Source organism: Pygocentrus nattereri, chromosome 29 (genome assembly GCF_015220715.1).
Source record: "Pygocentrus nattereri isolate fPygNat1 chromosome 29, fPygNat1.pri, whole genome shotgun sequence".
In the NCBI taxonomy this organism is placed as follows: Eukaryota; Metazoa; Chordata; class Actinopteri; order Characiformes; family Serrasalmidae; genus Pygocentrus; species Pygocentrus nattereri.
Window position 1 is genome coordinate 21340575 of NC_051239.1, and position 6712 is coordinate 21347286.

Consider the following 6712-nt stretch of genomic DNA (forward strand, 5'->3'; position numbering starts at 1 on the left):
TCAGCCTAGTCTTAAAGATTGAGACTGTGTCTGAGTCCCGAACAGTTTCTGGAAGATCATTCCAGAGTTTGGGGGCTTTATAAGAAAAAGCTCTTCCCCCAGCTGAAACCTTCTGAATTCTGGGGACTATTAATAAGCCAGCACTCTGTGAAAAGACCTATGATAATGCAGGTTGTCAACATGAAGGAAAACAAAACCATGATTTGACCTGGTCACTTCAAATGCATGGAAATGTTCTTGAAAAGCTACAGTAACTAAAGGCACAGTGAGCAGCAACAGTTTTTCATGTATTATCAGAACAGAATCAATCTGATAAAACAGAGGCATTTCAGATTCAACTTTGCTACAGATAACCAGGTGTGGGCGGTAAATAAAACCATGATATTTAGCCCAATGCACCTTCAGAATCTGAGTGCTACCAGACACCTGCATTGCTATAGCAATTCCAGAACCTCCTTTTACCATGTTCAAAGACACCATTTTCCCTGGACCAATGTCCAAGCGACTAAAAGTTGCTGAAGATTGCCAACTGTACGCCATACGATTCTGATGTTTTTGCCAATGTTTTGGCAATATTTTTTAATGATTTTTGTTGTTTTTTTTAAAAAAACGTTTGCCTTCGTACCGCATACACCAACTATGAAGTACAGGTCCAATTTTCTGGATGCAGCAGGGATAATGGATAAGAAAATGGTGCTTTGGTAAAAGTTTCTTGTGGGGAAATAACAGCTTGAACCGTTTATGGTGTTCCACAATCAAATGCTTTAAATAAACACACAGACCTTGGGATAACATGGGAGAGAATATAATATTTATGAATATTTATGAATACCTCGCTTGGAACCCAGAGGGTTTGCAACCTCAAAATCATCATAGAACATTTGGCTCTGCACAGTGTGCCTTTCTGTTGAGAACAGAGGGTGACTCTTAATAAAAGAGCCATCACAAATATCTCTGAGTCTTGAATTGCTGGTACCTGTGCTTTGCAACATTTCTGCAACATATTGACTTTTAAATATGGACTGCAATGTAGCAAGAATTGGAACATACATGAATCTGGAACATACATGTTTTGATTGCTTGTATTCAGAATTTAAAACAGTGAAAGGATTCTACAACTCCTCAAAACATTCTTCAACCTTCCTGCACATTTTGGTTTGTCTTTCATCACAAAACACATGCTTAATGACTGTTTCTTTAGCATGCTGATGAATATCTTGGACAATATCCTCCATGGACATCACAACAGAGTTCACTACACTTTGACCTACACCTGCTGCCTTTAGATCAGCAATTACAGATGCAATTATTTACAATGTCTGGCAAAGACAGCCCTGACTCAGACGCTACATTTTCAGTTAACACTTCAACTTGTGTGGCATTACAAGTATTGAGAGTACTCTGAGGATTTGAAATATCGCCATCTTGTACAGAATCCAGTGAACTGCTTACATGGTACTTGTTAAGATGCTTTCTAAAACCAGAAAAGCTACCAAAAGAACGTGAACATCGCACTTGACCACATTTAAGATGAAGTGTCCTCCCTGCACAGAGTCCAGAATTACCTTAAGGTGCCTGATGAGGCTGTTTGGACTTCCACGGCCAGTTTTGCAAAGAAAATACCTCATAGTTTCACCTCAACAGTTCTTCACTTTTTGTGCGTTATTCGTGTGTCTTCGTGCTCCTACAGCCGCGAGGAGCTATTAAACATCAGAACAACAACCCCTACAGACATTTCACCAGTTTTTCTAGTGCCTGCTGCATTATTAGTGCACTTTATAAACAAAAAAGTGAGACGCTGCCGAAGAGGGAAGCGAGCTGGTGTACTCGTGCGCCTTCGCACATGGGGGACGCGCATGCCCCTACCTGGGATTTTCCTCTCCAATGTCCGCTCACTCTCCAATAAAATGGACGAGATAGCGCTGCTGATGAGAAGAAATAGCGACTTTTCCTCATCTAGTGTGTTGTGCTTCACCGAGACGTGGTTGAACACACAGACCCCGGACTGTGCGCTCCATCTTGAGGGATTCCAGCTCCTCCGCGCGGACAGACAACGAGAACTTGCCGGAGGTAAAACGAAAGGTAGAGGAGTCTGTTTCGATATCACAACGCCTGGTGCTCCGATGTGACAGTGATTTCCCAACACTGCTCTCTTTCTCTGGAATACATTTTCATTAACTGTAAACCGTTCTACTCTCCACGTGAGTTTTCCTCATTTATTCTGGCTGCTATTTACATTCCACCGAGTGCCGATGTGCACGAAGCTGAGCGTGCTCTGGCGGACCAGATTATGAACGTGGAGTGTTTACCGGACTCCCTTGTTATAATCCTCTGAGATTTTAACAAAGGAAAACTTAGTCATGAACTACCGAAATACAAACAGTTTGTCACATGCCCGACCAGAGAGGGGAACACGTTGGATCACTGTTACACTACAGTGAGTGGTGCTTACCGTGCTGTGCCCCATGCGGCTTTAGGACTCTCAGATCATGTCATGGTTCACCTGATCCCTGCGTACAGACAGAGACTAAAGCTCTCTAAACCTGTCATGAGGTCATATAAAAAGTGGACCAGTGAAGCTGTTGAGGAGCTACGCATGTGTTTGGACACCACAGACTGGGACATGATCAAGGCTTCTACAGACAGTTTAGATGAATACACAGATACCGTGACGACATATATATATTTCTGTGAAGACAGCATCATCCCATCACGCCCCAGAATCACTTTTAATAATGAATTTTTAATAATAAACCCTGGTTCACACCAAAACTCAGACAGCTTCGCCAGCAGAAAGAGGTTGCTTTCAGAGAGGGAGACAGAGTCAGCTACAGAGGTGCAAAGTATGAATTTAGCAGGGAGGTGTTAAAGGCTAAATCCAAGTACAAAGATCGTCTGAAGCAGCGGTTCTATGCTAACGACTCTGCCACTGTATGGAGGGGGCTGAAAGAGATCACCAACTATAGGCCCAGAGCACATCATTGTTCAGAAGATTTCAAACTGGCTAACGACCTTACCGACTTCTATTCACGTTTTGAAGTCATGGACTCACACCCCTCCACCCCCCACACCACAATACACTCAACCACTTTGGATTGCCCACCTGCCCCCTCTGCCCTCTCAGTTCAGGAGGAGGACGTGAACAGGCTGTGTAAGAGGCTAAATCCACACAAGGCTTCGGGCCCTGACTCCGTGTCCTCTGCCACCTTGAGACACTGTGCTGATGAGCTGGCCCCAGTCTTCACGGGAATCTTCAACTCTTCCCTGGAGTCATGCCATGTCCCAGCCTGTTTCAAGTCCTCCATCATCGTCCCTGTCCCCAAGAAACCATACGCCACAGGACTTAATGACTACAGGCCTGTGGCCCTGACATCCGTAGTCATGAAGACCTTTGAACGTCTGGTTTTATTCCACTTCAAGTCCATCACCAACCCCATTCTGGACCCCCTGCAGTTTGCCTACAGAGCCAACAGGTCCATAAATGATGCCATAAACCTGGCCCTCCACTTCATCCTGCAGCATCTGGACTCCCCAAGAACCTACGCTAGGATCCTGTTTGTGGAATTCAGCTCTGCATTCAATACTATCCTTCCCACTCTGCTCCAGGACAAGCTCTCTCTGCTCCATGTGCCCGACTCCACCTGCAGGTGGATCACAGACTTCCTCACGGACCGCAGTCAGCGAGTACGGCTGGGGAAGATTGTCTCGGACACGCGGACTTTAAGCACAGGATCTCCTCAGGGCTGTGTACTTTCCCCTCTGCTCTTCTCCCTGTACACCAACTGCTGCACCTCCATCCATGACTCTGTCAAACTGATTAAGTTTGCGGACGACACCACCCTCATTGGACTCATCTCAGACGGTGAAGAGTCTGCCTACAGGAAGGAGGTGGACCGGCTGGTGACCTGGTGCAGCAACAGCAACTTGGTGCTCAATGCCCAGAAGACAGTGGAGATGACTGTGGACTTCAGGAAAGCCACAAGCCCCCTGCCCCCCCTTATCCTTACTGACACCCCCATCACCACTGTGGACTGTTATCGGTTCCTTGGCACCACCATCACCCAGGACCTCAAGTGGGAGCTGAACATCAGCTCCCTCATCAAGAAGGCCCAGCAGAGGATGTACTTTCTGCGGCAGCTGAGGAAAGCCAAACTGCCGGCCCAGCTGATGGTACAGTTCTACACGGCCATCATCGAGTCCATCCTCAGCTCCTCCATCACAGTGTGGTATACCGGGGCCACTGCCAGGACAGACAAAGGCTGCAGCGCATTGTGCGCTCCGCTGAGAAGGTGATAGGCTGCAAGACCTGTACGTCTCCAGGACTGTGGGGAGAGCGGATCGGATTATAGCAGACCCTTCTCACCCGGCACGCGGACTATTTGATCCACTCCCCTCGGGCAGGAGGCTTTGGTCCATTCGGACCAGAACCTCCCGCCACAGGAACAGTTTTTTTCCCCTCTGCCATTGGACTCAAGAACAATATATAATCACGTCACTTACCTCTTTATAACCCTGCCTTGGTCACTTTACCTGAATTGCAATACTCCACGTGCACTGTTGTATATAGTACTGTTGTACATGCCTTTTGTATTTTTATTTTTATTCATTCTATCTATATTTTATATTTGCATAGAGTATTTATTTATGTGCATTTAATTTTGCATGCCTATTACTACTTGTTTTTATGTTGCACCTTCATGCCGAAGCAAATTCCTAGTCTGTGAATCCTGTTCATTGACAATGGCAATAAAACTTCTTCTGATTCTGATTCTGATTGTGGATCCCAGAACAAGAAGGTAGGGCTTACTGCTTTGGGTGATGCTATCTAGATGCTGCTGCACACTGGTTCCAACCTACAATAAATATTTAATACAAATATTTAGTGATTAAGCTCTGACAATACATCAGATTACCTCACACTGTGCATAAGATGGAGGTGATGTAATACAGATTTCAGCCAACTGTTCAACATACCTTTTGAAATCTCATGAGCTGATCTACTGCTTGAGATGCAGACATCTTTCCAGGCCTCTTTCGGCCTTGTGCAGATGTAGCAGCACTATCCCAGCCTACTTCACAGTCAACGAACGTTAAGTTGACATAATACCACAATCACATTCAACTGAAACCTTACACCATCACCAAAATACATTTTGTGCACCTACATACAACAGTAATGGCAAGATAAAACCATACTCCTACCATTCTCAACTTCAACAGCTGACTCAGCATTGCGCATCAAATCCAAGAGTTCTGTGGTGGGTACAAGTCCATGGCTTTCCTCCATCACTTTTCTTTTAAAAGTTGTTGGCCACCTCTCCAGGAATTTGTTGCTTGTGACCTCACCAAACATAAGTCTGAAGTCTTGTTCTATCTTCAATGCAACAAACAGACATGAAAAAGGAAGGAAAAAAACCCCACCATTCTCTTGAGTGATACATGAGGCAGTATTGGGTACTTTAGATGTGTAGTGATTTAAAATGAAAGACCAGTCCTGGTGTGTCCATAAAATCGTGGGAAGACCAAAAAGACATCTGCTGATTTGTCTGCATCATTGACCATTGCTTGGCGATAAATGAAGGTAGTTTTCATCCTCGCACGGACAGTGTCTTCATCAGCAGAGTATCTCAAAACAGCAATGGCTGCTTCCATGTCCTCATCAGTTGGCACGTCATGACTGGTGAGGGGTTGTCTTACATGGCCTGGCCCACCATCTTAAGACAAAAGACAATTTGATAGCCTCCTGTCTGTGCAATTCACAGCTCACAATATCATTATTATATTAATCAGTAATATGTAACTGATAAGTCAACTTACGTTTGGGTGATTTGCTTCCTGAGGCACCTCTTTCCTCTGCAGTTTTTCTTTGTATGGTCTTCAATCGCCATGTCAGGTATCAAGACCCACTCTCTGGATCGTAGTAATGTTCCTACACAATTACATATAAACATGTACAAATACATAATATAAACATTCCAAAGAGTGAATATATGCATAATGTTGAAATGACACTTTAACTTACATATTCATGTTGTGAATATGGGTCTTCAAGATAAGGAAACAATGCAACTATCCCCTGTGCATACATCACCCTGACACTTTTTGGGGGGGATGTCCTAGGGAAGGTATTTGAATACAATGATGGTACAAGCATACTTATTTGGCATAAAACAACACACAATTAAAATAATTACTAATTGTAAAATAGTAACAATATTTCTTTGCATCCTAAGCATATGCTTAATGCTTACCCATGTGTTTCTGTCATCTCAGCAGCAAGGATGTTAATCATCTGTATTCTGGTGGCATCTGTCAGAGTTTTTTTTTCATACTCTTGCATAATTCACCACCAGGTTTTGATGTTAGGATTTTTTTCAATCAACTTCAAGTAGAATAAAATTATGCTTTCAGTGATTTTAAGTCATATGCAAGAAGTAAAATAAAAAAACACTCTCCACCATATGGAACAACATTCAGATTAGGCTACTACCTTACGCTTTTGCCTCACAGTTTATTTGGCATGGCCTTTTAGATTGGCTTCCTTCACCAGTGGCTACTTCTTCGTGAGGGTTACACACAGTTAAGTTCAGAATGAAGGTGTCATCAGATCTTACAGAGGATGACAATGATTGAGAGGCACCTATGCATTATGAAATTAATGCAAAATAGAAATATTATATCACATAGAACTATTATATGTATGAGGATTTTT